We start from the raw sequence: 19,959 nt of genomic DNA, 5'->3' as shown, positions 1-19,959 counted from the left end.
TCAGAGACTAAATTAACTATATAATTTGCCCCATTAGGAATAACATTCACAATTTAACATTTGTGTTCATTTTCCCATGAGTATAAACACTACCATTGTCTCTGGTTCCAAATAATTGGCATTTTTTCCAGTAATCTTTGTGCCCAACACTTTGTTATGCACAGGTGAGTACTTATTAAATACAATTGGATGATGGATGTACTCAATTACAGAATATTCAAAAATGCTCAATTTTTTAAGTCTCCCAAACAGCAAAACTGTTGCAGCTTTTATGTCCAGCTTAGCTCAAAGCCAGTCTAATTCATTTCAAAAACCCACACAAGTGTAATCAAAGCTCAGAGACAGCTTATAATCACTTGTGTGCATCACACCTGCCTGCCTAAAACACAAAACACAAACTCAGAATCAAATACAAAGTGAATTGAAAAACGTGTACCGGAACTGGTTTTGCTTTCCCACATCAAAATTTAGATGAGGAATTCTTTGCAACTACAAGAAAATCGGGATTCAAAATTTAAATGTTATAATCTTTACTAAACAAAACCAAACCCTTCACATTATTTAACATTCCCATCCCTCCTCTTCCAGTATGAAAGAAAGCCCATACACAATTGTTATTCAAAGTAAACTGGGAATTCAAAGTACAAATATGTTGGTGGCTATCGTGTGCTGAAGGTAAATACATCGAACTGTTCACAGCCAGGTGTGCCAGGTGTTTCATCAATGTTTTCATGCTAACAATTTATCATTCAGTGTGGATGGGGCAGTGCCAGGCTGCCACTAGAGCAGCCTGGTGTACCCAAGTTTAGAGAACAGGGAACAGGGAATGTGTCTTGGTTATAGAACAAAAGAATTCGTTTTATCACTTGCCTTTACCGCTGGAGAAAATGGCTCCTGGTGTGCAGAACTCCATGATAAATGTGCCCCCTCTAGTTCTTTATTGCCTCTGTAAATCACAGGACTGACAGCAGTTAATAAGAAAAGCTTTTGAGTGGTTTTGAAGTTTTGCTTTGTACAAATAAAGTCTCATATTAAAGATTTTGCTAGTCCTCAAGGTGTAGAAAAAGCAGCACGGGTAGACCTTCCATACTTTTAACTGTTTGTTTCCTTTCTTTAATTTTTCAAAACAAAAAGAAAGAAAAATCTTTCAGACATGCACATTGGAATATAAACAGATCATAGCTTAAATGGTTGTGTATACTCACAGAGTTGCTGGTGCTGTTGAAATGACAATCCCTTCTTGTTTTTATAAGCTGGATATTCAGATAAATACCAGCAAAGATATGTGGTGGAAAAAAGGTTGCTACAGTAGATTTATTATTATGTTTCTGACCATAATCGTATGCTTTCCCTCTTTTGCCAAAGAAAATTCTGGTTCAGTGCCGAGAACAAGAACTCTAAATTCCACAGAACTGATCAGCTGCTGGTTCAATCACAGGTCCCAGGATCCTGAAATTCTGAAATCATATTTCAGAATATAATTGACATGAACAGGACTAACGATGCTATCTTACTGAATAGCCTTTTTCTCCAAGGAGCTCAAAATACTTTGCCATAACAGCCTTGCAAATCCTAAAGGACAGGTTTTATTATTTGTACTTTCTTGGGGGGATGAAGCTGAGACACAAAACCAAGGAATGTCTTTTTCTGATTATTGCTAAATCCTCCATAGAGTCAAAAACAGGACTAGAGTCCATATTCTTCTCATGAGACCCCACTCATTTTAGTTGATAAAATAAGAATTTTGAATGCATTTTCCTGACAATATCACTACAGCAAAGTAAAGAAGGGCGAGTAATCCACATAAATTGGCTGAATAACTGTCTGTATACCAGAAATTGGCTAGTTTACAATCTGGGGTTCAACTTCATTTTGCCCCAAGCAACAAGAGCGAATAAAAGTCAGACTTTCAAATTATCTACTTGTGGCAGTTTGCTGCTTGGCAGGCATCAAGTTAAAGAGCCAAGATGCTAGCTAATTTTAATGTAGATTTTTACAGCATTCTGATTAAGTCTAGGTATACTAGCAGTGTATGCAGGGCCAAGCTTGAACATTAGGATTTCATTAAACAACACTTTACTGAAACAAATTAAGACTAATGTTCCAGTGGTTTTGTTTCCTTTCCATGGTTTGCCTTATCCTAGTCTATTTCTGGCCAATTCTTTCCAAAGCAGATTTTCTTAATCCACCATTCCGCATAAATAAGAATGAAAGAATCTGTATTCTTCCAGGTCCCTCCAAAGAGAATGCCAATCTAAACAGGTTGCCCCAGGAGTCCTCTGTGGCACTTGGCATCACAGAACTTTAGTGGGTAAAACTTGGTGCCTTTTCTTAAACCAATGGCGGTAAAAGACAGACGTGTGGTTATCTCCCCACTGTCACCTCTCTCCATCCAGAGATTGTTCTCTAAGTCCCAGGATTTCACATGTGCCATGAACTCCTATGAAATACTGAGGCATAATACTGGCAGGAAAACCCAGGATCTATCCGGACTCTCAGGATAAATTTCCTTGAATCTAATTGAATTCACCAGTAGAAATCTGGCCAAGGTCCTTGGAGGTGAAGGACTCATGACGAGAAAGTCAAGTCTGTTCAGATGTCATGTAGGTATGGTCAACCCAAAGGGCCCAATAGAGCTTCCCCACAGACTGATAGCACATTTGACACTCAAGAGACTGACAAGGCTGGGCATGGTGGCTCATACTTGTAATTCCAGCACTTTGGGAGGCCGAGGCTGGCAGATCACCTGAGATCAGAAGTTCGAGACCAGCCTGGCCAACATGGTGAAACCCCATCTCTTCTAAAAATACAAAAATGAGAAGGGTGTGGTGGTGCATACTTGTAGTCCCAGCTACTCAGGAGGCAGGGGCAGGAAAATCACTTGAACCTAGGAGGTACAGGTTGCAGTGAGCCAAGATCACATCACTGCACTCCAGCCTGGGCAACACAGTGAGACTCCATCTCAAGAAAAAAAGAGAGAGAGAGAGACTGACAAGATAGAACAGACACTACAATCTATGTGTATTCACCAGGGTTTAGAACAATAAGCCCCACATCTAAAGGACCAGAGACTCTGTCACTGGATAGAGCTGGATGTAAATCTAAGCTTAACCACTGTCTAGCTTTGTGACTTTACAAATAACTTCATGTATCTGAGTTCCTTTAATCCACAGCATTGATGTATGAGGTTTATAAAACACTTCCAAACTGCCTCAAAAAGAAGGCACCCAATAAACCACTCATTAATTAATTCAACAAATATGTGCCAGAAAGAGTGCTTTACATGTATTATTTTATTTCATCCTCACAATTGTATGATTGGCCCTTATGTCACAGGAGGGCAAACAGGAGGACATTGTAAAAGGGATCTCTGTAATAAATAAATAAAAGAGATCACAATCCAGAAGGGTCAGGGAACCTCCACAGAAAGAGGAGATGGACCCTGGAATGCAGCCAGAGTGGAAACATGTGGCCTGCAGTCAGCCGTTCCCAGAGGGGAACCCAAAAGTGCCTCTAGAGAGTCAGGACTGAGCATGCACAAAGCCCAGAGAACACAACCAGCCAATCAGGATAAGATCTGCCAAGGAAGACTTTTCTATCCCTCTCCCCTCCTCTCTTCCCCCTTAAAGCTCCAAACCTGTGGTGGGATGGTAGAGAGGGGAAGCACCAGGAGAGGAAATGGAGAAGTCAATCCCTCTCCATCCCCTACTATAAGCTTATCAGCCTGAAGTATTATCCAGCTTGGGAAGAAGATTGAATGTGGCTTAAACATTGAATGAAGGCCAGAATATGGCATTGAACAGGTCATTTTTTATTATACAAATTAGATCACTCTATGGCCACAAACACCCAGGGTATATTTTCTTAAGTCTAAAAGAGGCTGTAAAAGCTAAGAGATGTGGCTGAGATTTCACCTAGAGACAGGGGAAAAAATGAGCCACAGAGTGGATTTAACAGGAAGGGAGAAAATAGCTTGTTAGTATAGTGTAGAGTTCCACTGTTTCAACAAACCATTACCTGTAATATAAAAGATATTCACCTGTAGTCTCAGCTACTCAAGAGGCTGAGGTGGAAGGATTGCTTGAGCCCAGGAGGTTGAGGCTGTAGTGAGCTATGATAACACGACTGCATTCCAGCCTGGGTGACAGAGCAAGATCCTATTTCAAAAAAAAAAAAAAAGATATTCACCTATCAATCCTATGAAACCTAGAAAATGAAAATGGGGGTGGATGGAGGAGAGCATGGCCATCAGCTAAATTAAAAAGTAAGTCTGAAAATATTTGTTGACAAACTTTAAGATAAATATTCCATGCTGATATGGAAGTCAATATGCATGAAAATCGTCACTGAATCTCCATAGCAAAGTATGTGGCCCTACCACAACACACTGGGATTAGTTATTAGTTTAGTCATTCAATCTGGATATACTGGACAAGACAAAAAGAGCCATAAAGCTCAAAGTGGGCCAAGTTCAGGGGCTCATGCCTGTAATCCCAACAAGTTGGGAGGACAAGGCAGGAGGATTGTTCGAGGCCAAGAGTTCAAGACTAGCCTGGGCAACACAGAAATGCTGTCTCTACCAAAAATTTTAAAATGTAGCCAGGCATGGTAGTGTGTGCCTGTAGTCCTAGCTACTTAGAAGGCCAAAGCAGGAGGATTGCTTGAGGCTGCAATGACCCATTATTGCACACTGCACTCCAGCCTGGGCAACAGAGGGAGATCCTGTCTCAACAATAACAACAACAACAACAAAGTTCAAAGTGAAGCAGAAGCTATAATTTGAATAAGTCAGACTACTTCCTGGTTTATTCAAATTAGATTGACAGTCACTTAGGTTATCTGGGACTCCTCTTCCTCCCCACCAAAAAAAGAGCTTTCCACATAGCATGAATTCACCAGACAAACATCCACCCATTCCTTTACTTCATCTTGCATGGATCTAACCAAAGAATAAAAGGGTTGTGGGTCGTAAGAGATCCAGATGTTCAGGTGCTTTGCAACTGGGTAAAAGAATGTTAAATAATATCAGCCTGGCACAGTGGCTCACGCCTGTAATCCCAGCACTTTGAGAGGCCAAGGAGGGCAGATCACGAGGTCATGAGATTAAGAACATACTGGCCAATGATGAAACCCCATCTCTACTAAAAATACAAAAATTTGCTGGGCATGATGGCGCACACCTGTAGTCTCAGCTACTCAGGAGGCGGAGGCAGGAGAATCACTTGAACCCAGAAGGCGGAGGTTGCAATGAGCTGAGATCACACCACTGCACTCCAGCCTGGCAACAGAGTGAGACTCCATCTAAAAAAAACTTTTGGCCAGGCGCGGTGGCTCATGCTTGTAATCCCAGCACTTTGGGAGGCCGAGGTGGGCATACCACCTAAGGTCAGCAGTACAAGACCAACCTGGCCAACATGGTGAAACCCCATCTCTAATTTAAAAAAAAAATGTTTTAATTAAAAAAAAAAAACTTTAATAATTTCAAGTATTAGCAGGGCAGAAGGCCACAGTTAGCCAAGAGCCCATCAGGGCTTCAAGATATTGGTAATGTTCTGTATCTCAGTTGGGAGGCAAATGCATTGTATTTATTTTATTGTTTTTATATTCATGTATAATGGTATATTAAAACTTCATAATTGACATGAAAAAAAGGAAACAACAAACAAGATCTTTTTTTTTTTTTTGAGACAGAGTCTCGCTCTGACAACCAGGCTGAAGTGCAGTGCATAATCTCAGTGCAGTTATAATCTCAGTTCACTGCAACCTCCACCTCCCAAGGTCAAGCAATTCTCCTACCTCAGCCTCCTGAGTAGCTGGGACCACAGGTACATGCCACCACACTTGGCTAATTTTTTGTATTTTCAGTAGAGACTGGGTTTTGCCATGTTGGCCAGGCTGGTCTCAAACTCCTGACCTCAAGCAATCCACCCTGTTTGGCCTCCCAAAGTGCTGAGATTACAGGCGTGAGCCACTGCGCCCCACCGAGATCTTTATTTTTTAAAAGCTCACTCACAATTTTTCAAAAACAGATTATGCTTTAGTATTGCCAGTCTACTTCTGCATGCCCATCTTTAACTGCTCAAGATCTACTTCAAATGACACCTCCATGAGGCCTTCCCTGACATGTCCGCTTCCTACAGAGGAACCCACTGTTCCTGTCTACTCAGTCACAGCTCCTGATCACTATCCCATGGGATGTGCATTCTATGTGTCCCTCTTTCTACAAGGGAAAGGAAGATATCATCTCGGTGTTCTTTATATTTGAAACACCTACAGTGGTAACTTGCATATATAACAGATGCTCAGTACAGCTTAAATTATTTCATAAGCTATTTACTGAGATTATGAAATAACATAAAATAAACATTAATGTTAACATTACAAGTGAATCCGATTTTCAACCTCAAATATATTAATGCTATCCATGTGCTTCCAACATTGCCAATATATTTGAAACGACACCTATCAGCATTTTAGCTGGTTTTCTTTCTTTGGCGGTGAGTGATTGCCACAACTGTAGATATGAGCTCATTTGAAGGAATAAAAAGAGCTCTCCCTAAGATCGTTTAATAGACCTATGCATAATTATCAATTTCCTCTTGAAGCTAACATTTGCTAAAAGAAAAGGAAAGATTCTATTAATGATCAAAATACTTGACTTTCTAGACCTATTCCATTTAATGGGGAAAACTCAGTTCTCCAGTCTTGGGTTACTGCCAGGTACTCTTTTACCAGGAATTATTCTAAACTTCTAATCACAGTTCAACAACCATCTGCCAAATCATATACAGGTATTGATATTTGCCACTCCACAGTTAAATTACATCAAATGTCAATGCAATCAACTCATTAGAGGGCTTGCATTGAGCTTCAGTGCTCACCACCCACTTCTGCACCTCTTTGATTAAACAGTGTATAGACGATAGTCCCTTTCTGTCTAACCAGCTGATCAGCTCAGTCATATTGCTAATATAAAATCAAATGAGCAGGAGAAGGAAGCGGTAAAACACCCCTATGAGCACTTTGGTTCCCTCTTAGGCCGAATATCAATATACTACAGTGTAGCAAGAAAAGCAAATGAAATTACAAAATTGCTTAGAGAATCATTTTAACAGAAAGTCACAAGAGGTCATTTAAAAAGCACTGTATAATTGTCCCGAGATCACATTTTGCTAGCATTCTTCCACCTTCTTTGCTACCTGAGATTTTAAATCTTTCTTGCTGATGTAAAAACCGTAAGTAAACCTAGAGTGTGACTGACAAGTGCAGATTCTGAATGCTGGAGGTCATCATGGCTTACTGGTAAGCTGCCCACTGCTCCAAATTTTATATCTCTTCTGTCCCTCAGTTATTGCCTGACATGATTTAACAACTGTAATTCCTTATTTAACGATGTCAAAGGTTTTTAGGAAATTGACTGTATTTCACCAACGATATATTTCTTCTTGATTACGGAGTGGTTAAAATGATTTTAAACCAAGACAGCAAAATAAAGCAGTAATAAAATCAATAAAAGGTGCTTAAAACATTCCTTCTATTAGGTAATGGCATTTAAAATATCCGTAGCTTGTAATGGCACTTAGGATATGCCCAAAAATCAATGAGCTAAATTACTTATTGAACTAGTTAATTTGAACATTGAGTTTTTTATGTATATTGATAAAATGGGCTTACAGAACACTGGCAAGTAGCAATACTGTGTCCATGGTCATATGTCTCCCTCTACTGGAAAAAAAAAATTAAACAATTTCTTCAAGTTATGAAACAAAAAGACAAAAAATTACAAGCTGTAACCTCAAAAAGTCCACCAAAGACTTCTTAATCTTAAAAATCTCCAGATTCATAACAATAATATGAAATCATTAGGGGTTAAAAACACACACACAGTTTTCAAAAACTTTGTCATTAACCTGGAATGTGGTATTTCTATTCAGTATCAAATAGCAGACGAGAACTACCATTTAATTATTTCAAAATTATTTTCCTAATTTTCTAAACATTATCATAGGGATTTGGGGAGATATATTATTAGAAATAAGATTCTAAAAGCCTTGAGTCCTCTCTCTTTGATGTCAGAAAAAAAGGGGGTTTGAATTTTAAAGGAGAAAGTTATAAAACTATGCTCAAGGAAAAGTCTGCTTTCTTAGATGTTTAATTTGATCAAAATCAAGTTGGAACTATCTCTGTAAATGAAGGTTTCTGATATCTCAATGTATGAATTCACAAAACAGCTTCACACGCCTCTCCCTGCGTGGGGTGGTATAAGAGTTTCCAGCACTATTGTTACCTTTTTTTTCAAACATCTACTATTTAAAATGCTAAGTACTCTGCTGAAAAGACTCTTCACCGCTTTTCAATTTCTCCCCCTGCCAGTTGAGCCCTAAGCAGGTGTTAGAGTTCTGAAGAGCTCGCCTCAGGACTTTTAACTACAAAAGGGAGCTTCAGAAATTATGATAAAAGGTGTTAAGAGAGAAATGAAGGTGAAGAGGTTATCTGACACACAACTGAAATTATACATAGTACCTTTTGAAAAACTACAGCTACCCAGAACAAACCATTTTCATTGTAAATAGTTTCATCAACAGTAACCCACATATTTTTTTCAGTCATATTTCCATACACTTCATTGATATTCAAAACAATGGGCACATGTAAAGTTACATGCTCTGACAGGAGAAATTTTTTTTTTTTTTTTTGAGACAGAGTCTCGCTTTGTTGCCCAGGCTGGAGCGCAGTGTTGTAATCTCAGCTCACTACAAGATTCAAGCGAGTCTCCCAGAGTCAAGCAAGTCTCCTGCCTCAGCCTCCCGAGTGGCTGGAACTACAGGCACATGCCACCATGCCCAGCCAATTTCTGTTGTTGCATTTTTAGTAGAGACAGGATTTCACTGTGTTAACCAAGACGGTCTTGATCTCCTGACCCCTTGATCCACCCACCTCAGCCTATCAAAGTGCTGGGATTATAGGCATGAGCCTCTGCACCCGGCCAAGAGTTTTTTAATCAAAGAACTTTGCTTATTCTATGAGTTTCACTTTGTTTTGGGTTGTTTTGTCTTTATGTGGAATGAAATAGGAAACTACACAGAATAATGTGTCTTTTCTTTTTGCATAGTGAAACATCATTGGCCAAGGCATTATGGATATACTGTATAACACAGTGCCCAAGTTACACAATACAGTTGACCAATGTCTGACTCTTGCTAGGTGCGGATGCTAAAAAGATTACTAAGCTGTGGTTCTGGCCTTCACACATACCCCAATACAGAAGAGATACACATCAAATAAACCGTTAAAATCAAACATGATGAGTATTGTAATAGAAATATGCACACCTGTAATCCCAGCCTCTCAGGAGGCTGAGGCAGGAGGACTGTTTGAGTTCAGGAGTTCAAGACCAGCCTGCACAACACAGCAGGACGCCATCTCAATTTTTTTTAAAAAAAAGAAAGATGCACAAAGTGTTGTGAGGACCCAGAGCACAGAAGTACCAACTCCACCTAGAGAAGGCAAGTAGAAAGCTTCTACAGAAAAGACGACCTCCTGAATGAGTCCTTGAGAAAGACCTAGGAATTCACCTGGTGTATAAGGAGTTCCAACTAAATTAGCACAGAGAAAAGCAAATTGTTGGAAATAGCTAAACTGATTGTAATTTCAGGTGGGTCTGGCAGGGACTGAGACCAGTAGGAAATAAGTTTCACAAAGGTTGGTTGAGGTCAAGTTAGGAAGTCTTAAACGCCTTCTTAAAGTTCAGATTTTATCCTGTGGCACTAGAAAGGTTTTGAAGGACTTTAAGGAAGTAGTATCAGTGTTATCCAAAAGACTGTGAGGATAGCTAAATGGTAGAAAAGGGAGCTTTATTGGCAATATCAGTTTGCAAACTGGGAAAGGATAGACAGCATCCAGCATATGCCAGAGGTGCTCTCTCTTAAAAAAGGGGAAGAAGTTGGGTTTTACGCCCAATGGGGCTTGCATCACACAATAGAGTCATATATATTCAGCAGGTTTGGGGGAAAGCTATATATATTTATGAGGGGAGCTGAGTGCATGCACAATGGGCAAACAAACATATATGTAACATACATCCCATGTTCACTTTGGGGAGAGGTTTTAGCATTAAAATGAGGTGGAATTTGGCTGTTTACATCAAAAAGTGATCTACAGGACACAAAGGTGTGTAGCCTCTATAAGCTTGCTGAAACTGGCTTAAGGTCTGCAATTGCTATCAGAAAAGAATGTTCGTAAGGCCAGTCTGCTGTGCAATCAGAGTTGTGGGGGTCTGGGTGGTAAATTAGACTCAGCTATCAGTCTGATAGCTCCTATTGTTAGCAAGTTTAGCAAGTGTGGTTTTATTGTAACTTAATAATTTAGAAATGTGCCACCCCAGCTCGGACTGGAACTCTCAGCCCTGAGGTTTGGTTCGGTTTGTTTCGGTTCGGTTTGGTTTGGTTTGAGAGAGGGTCTCAGTCTCCCAGGCTGGAGTGCAATGGTGCAATCACAGCTCACTGCAGCCTCAACATCCTGGATTCAGGTGATCCTCCCACCTCAGCCTCCCAAGTAGCTGGAACTATAGGTGCATGCCACTAGGCCTGGCTAACTTTTGTATTTTTGGTAGAAACAGGGTTTCACCATGTTACCCAGGCTGGTCTTGAAATCCTGGACTCAAGCAATCTGCCCACCTCAGCCTCCCAAAGTACTGAGATTACAGGTGTAAGCCCGGCAGGCAACTTTTTGTTTCCTTAACCTTAGGGTTCATCTTAGTTGATAAAGGGACGTCTATTTTGATCTCTCAGATCACATCAGCACTACACTTTGTGGGAGGAAAGAACACCAGCAATGTGGAAGATCGCTTAAAGGTTCTAGCCGGAAGCAGCCAAGAGGTACTTGAAATAATCTTGCTGAGAGCCAATAGAAGGCACAGCAGATGACTACTGAGATAAGGAACAAACTGCAGATATTTAGACGACTTGAGAGGACAGGATGTCAGTGGTAACAAGGCATTACCACAAATCCATGTTAACTCCTACTTCTCATCTGACTTCCATGCCAAAAAGAAGAAATGTTCATAAATTATAGGAGCAAGGTACTGATTTTTTTCAAGACTTCTGCCTTTTCTTGTTCTTGCATAGAGAAAAAAATGTAGTTTATTGGTGACAAGCATTGTTCTATTCTTTTTTGCTTTATTGAGGTGTAACTGACAAATAAAAATTGCATATATTTAAGGTGTACAATGTAATGTATTTTTGGTTTTTATTTTTTGGTTTTCTTTTTGAGACAGAGTCTTGCTCTGTCACCTAGGCAAGAGTGCAGTGGCACAATCTTGGCTCACTGCAACTCCCACCTCCCGGGTTCAAGAGATTCTCCTGCCTCAGCCCCCCGAGTAGCTGGGATTACAAGCATGTGCCAACACATCCAGCTAATTTTGTATTTTTAGTAAAGGTGGGGTTTCACCATGTTGGCCAGGATGGTCTCGAACTACTGACCCCAAGTGATCCAACAACCTCAGAGCCCCAAAGTCCTCGGATTATAGGCGTGAGCCACCACCACACCAGCCCAATGTAATGTTTTGATATATGTACACATTGTGAGATGAGTAGCACAGTCAAGCTAATTAACATATCCATTATCTCACACCTATCTTTTTGTGTGTGTGGTGAGAACACCTAAGATCTACTTTATTAGTAAATTGCAAATATACAATAGAGCTATATTAGTTATAAGTCAGTTATTAGTTGTATTAGCTATATTCTTAAAACATAAAGTACACCAACTTCAAACTGATTCAACTGGCTTTAGATTCCTTCTTGACAGTTCTTCTAATTTCATAAAAATGCTTATTAAGTTTATACTCAACTTCAACCAGATCAAGTATGTGTGCATGTGCCCTGATATGGAAGGGACATATGAAACTGAAACTAGCAGCCACATTTGAGATAGGATTGTGGCTGCTTTTCTTTTTTTTTTTTTTTTTGAGACAGTTTCGCTCTTGTTACCCAGGCTGGAGTGCAATGGCGCAATCTCAGCTCACCGCAACCTCCGCCTCCTGGGTTCAGGCAATTCTCCTGCCTCAGCCTCCTGAGTAGCTGGGATTACAGGCACGCGTCACCATGCCCAGCTAATTTTTTGTATTTTTTTTTAGTAGAGACGGGATTTCACCATGTTGACCAGGATGGTCTCGATTTCTTGACCTCGTGATCCACCCGCCTCGGCCTCCCAAAGTGCTGGGATTACAGGCTTGAGCCACTGCGCCCGGCCTATTTTCTTCCTACAACTGTTATTTAATACTGATACTTCAGCATTTTAAATTAAAAAGAAATGCTTCTTTGGTTTTGTGTTTGAAGAAAACAAGGAAAGGAAAAAATATCTCTGTCTTTAGAGAGATAAAGAGTTTTGATTGGGTGCAGTGACTCACACCTGTAATCCCAACACTTTAGGAAGCCAAAGCAGGCAGATTATTTGAGCTCAGAAGTTCAAGACCAGCCTGGGCAACATGATGAAACCCAGTCTCTACCAAAAATACAAAAAATTAGCTGGACATGGTGGTACACACCTGTAGTCCAGCTACTCCGGAGGCTGGGAGATGGGAGGATCACTTGATCCCAGGAGGCAGATGTAGCAGTGAGCTAAGATTGCACCACTGAACTCACACCTGGATTACAGAGTGAGACCCCCATCTCAAAAAAATAAATAAATAAAATAAAGAGCTTCAGCCAAGTGCAATGGCTCATACCTGAAATCTCCAGAATTTGAAAGGCTAAAGTGGGTGGACTGCTTGAGCCCAGGAGTTCAAGACTAGCCTAAACAACATGGTGAAAACCTGTCTTTTACAAAAAATGCAAAATATTAGCCAGGTATGGTGGTGTACATGTAGTCACAGCCATTCAGGAGGCTGAGGTGGGAGGAGCACCTAAGCCTAGGAGATCAAGGCTATAGAGCCATGATCATGCCACTGCCCTCCAGCTGGGAACAGAATGAGACCCTGTTAAAAAAAAAAAAAAAGTAAAGAGCTTCAACTGTTTTCAAATCTTGTTCCTGTTTTGATGCTATATCCATCAGTCTCCATCCAAAAGTCAACTAAAAGGGAGAAGAAAGAAAACAACATGTTTAATTTTTACATGGCCATGAAGTATGGCTCTGAAAAGAATCAGAATGTCAAAACAAAAGTGAAGGGAATTTTCCTTCCACCCTCTGGAGTTGCAATAACTTGAGTCTCTGGAATAAACTGTGCATAGACATATTAATTAACAGGAGAAAAGGCTTACAAATTTATTACATGCACATGCATGGGGTTCCCACAGAGTATGAGACTTGAAGAACATCTGTAACCACCTGACGAACTCTTCCTGCCTGCCACACAAATAAAGACCACGGCATTGCAGTAAAAAAAGGGTCTAACTGACCTGCGGCTGGCCACACTATGAGGGAGATAGAGCTGTAACTCAAATCAATCTCAAAGGCTTATAGGTTAGGAGTTTTTAAAAGGCAGTTTTGGGGGAAGGGATGGAGGTGGGTAGGAAATGGGTGCTTGCTGCTGATTGGTTGGGGCAGAGATAAAATCATATTGGGTAGAAGCTGTCGTCCTGAGCTGAGTTGCTCCTGTGTGGGGCCACATGAGCGATTTGGTGGTCCAGGTTGAGTTGTCAGAGGTATTCAAACCAGAGCAACTCCATTTTGAGTGAGGGCTAGCAAAATGAGGCTGAGACCTGCCAGGCTACATTCCCAGGAAGTTAGGCATTCCTAACCCCTAGACATTTATGATTAAGAGAACAAATTAGTAATGTTTATTAAACAGACCCAGACTTGGGAGTTTAACCACAATGGTTGAACTAACTAGCTATCCAGATATCCGGATAGCTGGAGAACAAAGGCATTCCTAAGTAAAGATAATAATATCGATTATTGAAAAACATAGTAATTAAGAAAATTAGGCCGGGCGCGGTAGCTCACGCCTGTAGGCGGGTGGATCACGAGGTCAAGAAATTGAGACCATCCTGGTCAACATGGTGAAACCCCGTCTCTACTAAAAATACAAAAAATTAGCTGGGCATGGTGGCGCGTGCCTGTAGTCCCAGCTACTCAGGAGGCTGAGGCAGAATTGCCTGAACCCAGGAGGCGGAGATTGCAGTGAGCCGAGATCGCGCCATTGAACTCCAGCCTGGGTAACAAGAGCGAAACTCTGTCTCAAAAAAAAAGAAAATTAATCCTTTATCACAAACCCTTGTAACAGAGCACATCTCCCCATATATATGAGTATTGTGCCTAGGGTGGATGTGTTCCTCCTCTTACTTTTGGGAACGTTCTACTCTGTCTATGGAGTAGCTGTTCTTTCACCACTTTACTTTGTTTTTTTTTTTTTCTTTTTTTAATATATATATTTTCGCATTTATTATCTTTGCTTTGTTTTTTTTAATTGCATTTTAGATTTTGGGGTACATGTGAAGAACATGCAAGATTGTTGTATAAGTACACACGTGGCGGCGTGATTTGCTGCCTTCCTCACCTTCACCTATATCTGGCATTTCTCCCCATGCTATCTCCCCCCAACCCCAACTCCCCACCTCCTGCTGTCCCTCCCCTATTTCCCCCCAACAGACCCCAGTGTGTGATGCTCCCCTCCCTGTGTCCGTGTGTTCTCATTGTTCAACACCCACCTATGAGGGAGAACATGCGGTATTTGATTTTCTGTTCTTGTGTCAGTTTGCTGAGAATGATGGTTTCCAGGTTCATCCATGTCCCTACACAGGACACTAACTGATCGTTTTTTATGGCTGCATAATATTCCATGGTGTATATGTGCCACATTTTCCCTGTCCAGTCTATCATCGATGGACATTTGGGTTGGTTCCAGGTCTTTGTTATTGTGAACAGTGCTGCAGTGAACATTCGTGTGCATGTGTCCTTATAGTAGAACGATTTATAATCCTTTGGATATATACCCAGTAATGGGATTGCTGGGTCAAATGGAATTTCTATTTCTAGGTCCTTGAGGAATCGCCACACTGTCTACAACAATGGTTGAACTAATTTACACTCCTACCAACAGTGTAAAAGTGTTCCTGTTTCTCCACATCCTCTCCAGCATCTGTTGTCTCCAGATTTTTTAATGATCGCCATTCTAACTGGCGTGAGATGGTATCTCAATGTAGTTTTGATTTGCATTTCTCTAATGACCAGTGATGGTGAGTATTTTTTCATATGTTTGTTGGCCTCATGTATGTCTTCTCTTGTAAAGTGTCTATTCATATCCTTCACCCACTTTTGAATGGGCTTGTTTGTTTTTTTCTTTTAAATCTGTTTTAGTTCTTTGTAAATTCTGGATATCAGCCCTTTGTCAGATGGGTAGACTGCAAAAATTTTTTCCCATTCTGTTAGTTGCCGATTCACTCAAATGACTGTTTCTTTTGCTGTGCAGAAGCTGTGGAGTTTGATTAGGTGCCATTTGTCTATTTTGGCTTTTGTTGCCAATGCTTTTGGTGTTTTGGTCATGAAGTTCTTGCCTACACCTGTGTCCTGAATGGTTTTGCCTAGATTTTCTTTTAGGGTTTTTATGGTGTTAGGTCTTATGTTTAAGTCTTTAATCCAACTGGAGTTAATTTTGGTGTAAGGTGTCAGGAAGGGGTCCAGTTTCTGCTTTCTGCACATGGCTAGCCAGTTTTTCCAAACCATTTATTAAATAGGGAATCTTTCCCCATTGCTTGCTTTTGTCAGGTTTGTCAAAGATCAGATGGTTGTAGATGTGTGATGTTGCCTCCGAGGCCTCCCTTCTGTTTCATTGGCCTATATCTCTGTTTTGGTACCAGTACCATGCTGTTTTGATTACTGTAGCCTTGTAGTCTAGATTGAAGTCTGATAGTGTGATGCCTCCCACTTTGTTCCTTTTGCTTAGAATTGACTTGGCTATGCGGGCTCTCTTTTGGTTCCATATGAAGTTTAAGGTATTTTTTTCCAGTTCTGTGAAGAAGGTCATTGGTATCTTGATGGGGATAGCACTGAATCTGTAAATTACTCTGGGCAGTATGGCCATTTTCACAATATTGATTCTTCCTAACAATGAACATGGAATGTTTCTCCATCTGTTTGTGTCCTCTCTTACTTCGTTGAGCAGTGGCTTGTAGTTCTCCTTGAAGAGGTCCTTTATGTTCCTTGTTAGTTGTATTCTTAGGTATTTTATTCTCTTTGTAGCAATTGTGAATGGCAGTTCGTTCTTGATTTGGCTCTCTTTAAGTCTGTTATTGGTGTATAGGAATGCTTGTGATTTTTGCACATTGATTTTGTATCCTGACACTTTGCTGAAGTTGCTTATCAGTTTCAGGAGATTTGGGGCTGAGACAATGGGGTCTTCTGGATATACAATCATGTCATCTGCAAATAGAGACAATTTGACTTCCTCCTTTCCTATTTGATTACCCTTTATTTCTTTTTCTTGCCTGATTGCTCTGGCTCACTTTACTTTCTTAATAAACTTGCTTTTACTTCACACTGCAGACTCGCCCTGAATTCTTTTTTGCATGAGATCCAAGAACCCTCTCTTGGGGTCTGGATTGGGATCCCTTTCCTGTGACTGAGCCATTGGGTCCCTTTGGAGCCATGGTGTCAAACATGCAAAAAAACCTGAAAAGATATCTCAAAAAGCCAATCCACCACAGTGATGTTATCTGCAGGTGTAACTGGGGAAGTTGCTTATCTTGTGACCAGTCTACACCTTAGCAGAATTAGCTCCTCTCCACCAACTACCCTCGCAGTCTCTTATTAGCAGTGGTTGAGTTTTAGGGAAGGGCTACTATCATTTAAACTATAACCTAAATGTCTTCCAAAGTTAGCTTGGCCTAAGCCAAGGAATAACTAAGGCAACCTGAAAGCTAATGGCAAGAGGGGGGCATTGGCCACTTCACACCTCCTCACTGACATAATTTTCTCACTGACATAATTTTTGCAAAGGTGGATTCAAGTCCAGATGGTTGAAGTTTATGTAGTATCCTGAGCTACAGAATAAAATAATGGGTTGAGGCTGGGCATGGTGGCTCACACCTCTAATTCTAGCACTTTGGGAGGCCAAGGCAGACAGACTGCCTGAGCTTAGGAGTTCAGCCTGGGCAACATGGTGGAACCCCATCTTTACTAAAATACAAAAAGTTAGCTGGGCATAGTGGTGCGCACCTGTAGTTGCAGCTACTTGGGAGGCTGAGGCACAAGAATCGCTTGAACCTGGGAGGCAGAGGTTGCAGTGAGCTGAGATCAGGCCACTGCACTCCAGCCTGGCAACACAGTGAGACTCCAACTCCAAGAAAAAGAAACGGAAGTTGGGATTTCTAGGAGGTTGAGGAGAGGAAATACAATGAACAAAGGCTGTCTTGTTATGCAGATAAAGTCTCTTAGGTAGTGTCCTCAGAAGAATAGGTGATGCAGACCTTTTTAGTCTCCTTTCCTGTGAGTTTGTCTTTGCTGTTTGATGAGATTATAAGCAGAGGGCTCATGACAATTACATTCCTCTTGGAGGAACTTTCCTTAGTGAGATAAGGAAACATCAGAGAAAGCCACTCCCACAGCTTAGAAAGGAAAAGAGGGGCAAGAGACAGGGGGTGGGAGAAGGTGAGAGAGACCTTGGTTCTCCTTTAGTTCAAAGCACTCAGCAGGCCAAAAGCATTGTACTTTTTCTGATCCCCAGCAGCCACAAAAACAAAAGTAGCCTCAAGACATCTTAAAATATTCAAGAGACTAAACTAGTTGTTTGCTTATTTATGTTAATTTAATGAATTCTTTTTATTAAAGCAGAAAGGATGCATAATCAAAGAGGAGGAAAATTCAAAATGAAGGTCTTATGAGGCTTAAACCAAAGTAACTTCCAAGGCTGAATCTGACCTCCTGGGTTTTTTCTTTTTATAGTCAACAGTTATAAGTGTTCCTAGACCAATCTTAAAGTGTCTTGTTTTAATCTCAGCAGCCTCTAACACAGATTCTGAAAGAAAATTAACTCTTCAGATGGGAGGTTTCCTGCAGTCTACACACCATGATCTCTCTGGGCTTCATCCAAGATCGGTGAACTGTGCTCCATTGTGACGGCCTCACAGGCTCTCAAAGCACAATGGAAAGTGATTTGCTAACATATTTGTACCATGCAAAGCTTCCTGTGGAGAGTTCCATTTCCTGGATATGCACTAGAAAATGCTGTAATTTTTTTAGTTCTTTTTAATTTGCAGCTAAATGAAATATGACAACAAGAGGAATAACAAGCAGGTAGGTATCCAAGGCCAACACATAGGGTCATCGCTTGTGCAAAGCATAAAACAAGGAAAACCTCTTTAAACAAACCAGGTCTTTCTGTAACTGAGGAAGGAGACCCAGGCATCTGCAATTCCCTTCCCCTCTCTCATCCACTGTGCAGCTCAATAGAAGAGAGAGCAGGCCAGCTGGCACCTCCTGAATCTCCTTCCTGAAAATAACACACTTGGTCTTAGGGAAACTCTCTGGAAGACACTATTTTTACTTAAAACAAGATCAAACCAGAGGCCTTTTCACATGTGAGTCCTAAAACTGTAAACCAGAACCGTTTGATATGTGATTCCTGAAACCATAAACAGAGACCTTTTCACATGTGAGTCCTAAAACGGTAAACCAGAACCCTTTCATACGTGATTCCTGAAACTGTAAACAGAGACCTTTTCGCATGTGAGTCCTAAACTGTAGACTGGAACCCTTTCATATGTGATTCCTAAAGCTATAAACCTCTAAGATTCTTCCACGTGTAACATCTAAAGTATAAGCCTATATAAAGGCAGAACCTTCCTTTATTAAATGAGCTGGGCTTTTGACAAATTACTGCCTGGTCTCCCAGCCGAATAAACTCTTCCCTCCTTTATTCAGTGTTCGAGAGATCCATTTCCCGTGGTTGCTCCTGCTACATAACAATTAGCCATGGGAAAAATTAAAATGATCAAATGATTATAAATACATTTGAGAAACAGGAAGTTTTAAAACACACAATTTTCTTTATTTTTCTCTTTTTTTTTTTTTTGAATGGAGTCTCACTCTGTTGCCCAGGCTGGAGTGCAGGGGCACAATCTCAGCTTGCTGCAACCTCTGCCTCCCAGGTTCAAGCAATTCTTCTGCCTCAGCCTCCCAAGTAGCTGGGATTATAAGCACGCACCACCATGCCCTGCTAATTTTTTATTTTAGTAGAGACAGGGTTCCACCAATTTAGCCAGGCTGGTCTCGAACTCCTGACCTCAGGTGATCCACCCTCCTCAGCCTCCCAAAGTGCTAAGATTATAGGCATAAGCCACCTCACCCAACCAAAAAACACAATTTTCATAAACCAAAAACACCCAAGGTAAAAGACAAGGATGAAGAAATAGTACATACAAAAGTGAATTTCAACTCTTACTCTGCTGGGTGACTAAAAAATACAAAAATTAGGAGGGATCCAACATGGCCGATTAGGAGCAGCTCAGGATTGTATCTCCCAGCAAAAGCATGGAAGGTGAGTGGATGCCACATTTCCAGATGGATTTTTATTGCCCACAGACCAGCAGATTCCCAGGCAGAGGAGCCCCATGGGCCACCAGTGCAGCTGTTTTGGCCAGTGTGGCTGTTTTGGCCAGCGGTTTTGCTGGCACCCCAGTGTGGTGGTCATACAAAATACACGGGTCCGGGCGCCATTTTAGCTGGTGATTGGAGCTCCTGGGAGAGTTACCCATTCATCTGATTAAAAAGGGGACTGAAACAGGGAGCCAGGCCAGGAGATTCCCAGGCAAAAAACCGCCACGAATCTCAGCGCAGCTGTTTCAGCTGGTGCGGTGGGTCGCCACATGGGAAATCACACATGGGATCCTGGTGTCTTTTCAACAGGTGACTGGAACACCTGGGAGACAGTCAACTGTTCAACTAAAAAAAAAAAACAAAAATAAAAAGAGGGGGCGGCTCTGAGGCAGGGAGCCAGGTGATCAGGCTCAGCTGGTCCCACTC

At 41.1% G+C, this 19,959-nt stretch overlaps 1 protein-coding gene across 32 annotated transcripts in view; it reads right to left on the bottom strand.

Annotated features, from left to right (window-relative positions):
* Window positions 1-19,959, bottom strand: part of ZFHX3 (zinc finger homeobox 3) — a 1,555,416-nt gene that overhangs the window by 1,512,859 nt on the left and 22,598 nt on the right. For 3 of the 32 annotated variants that reach the window (XM_054248766.2, XM_054248770.2, XM_054248772.2), the window contains one exon: window positions 4,040-4,157. The exons of the other annotated variants lie outside the window; for them this stretch is intronic. The gene's annotated coding sequence lies outside the window, so the exon portion shown is untranslated. The remainder of the gene's footprint in view (window positions 1-4,039; window positions 4,158-19,959) is intronic. 32 annotated transcript variants of the gene reach the window in all.

The sequence above is a fragment of the Callithrix jacchus genome, chromosome 20, assembly GCF_049354715.1.
Source record: "Callithrix jacchus isolate 240 chromosome 20, calJac240_pri, whole genome shotgun sequence".
NCBI classification, from domain to species: Eukaryota; Metazoa; Chordata; class Mammalia; order Primates; family Cebidae; genus Callithrix; species Callithrix jacchus.
This window is presented reverse-complemented; position numbering and strand designations above follow the sequence as displayed.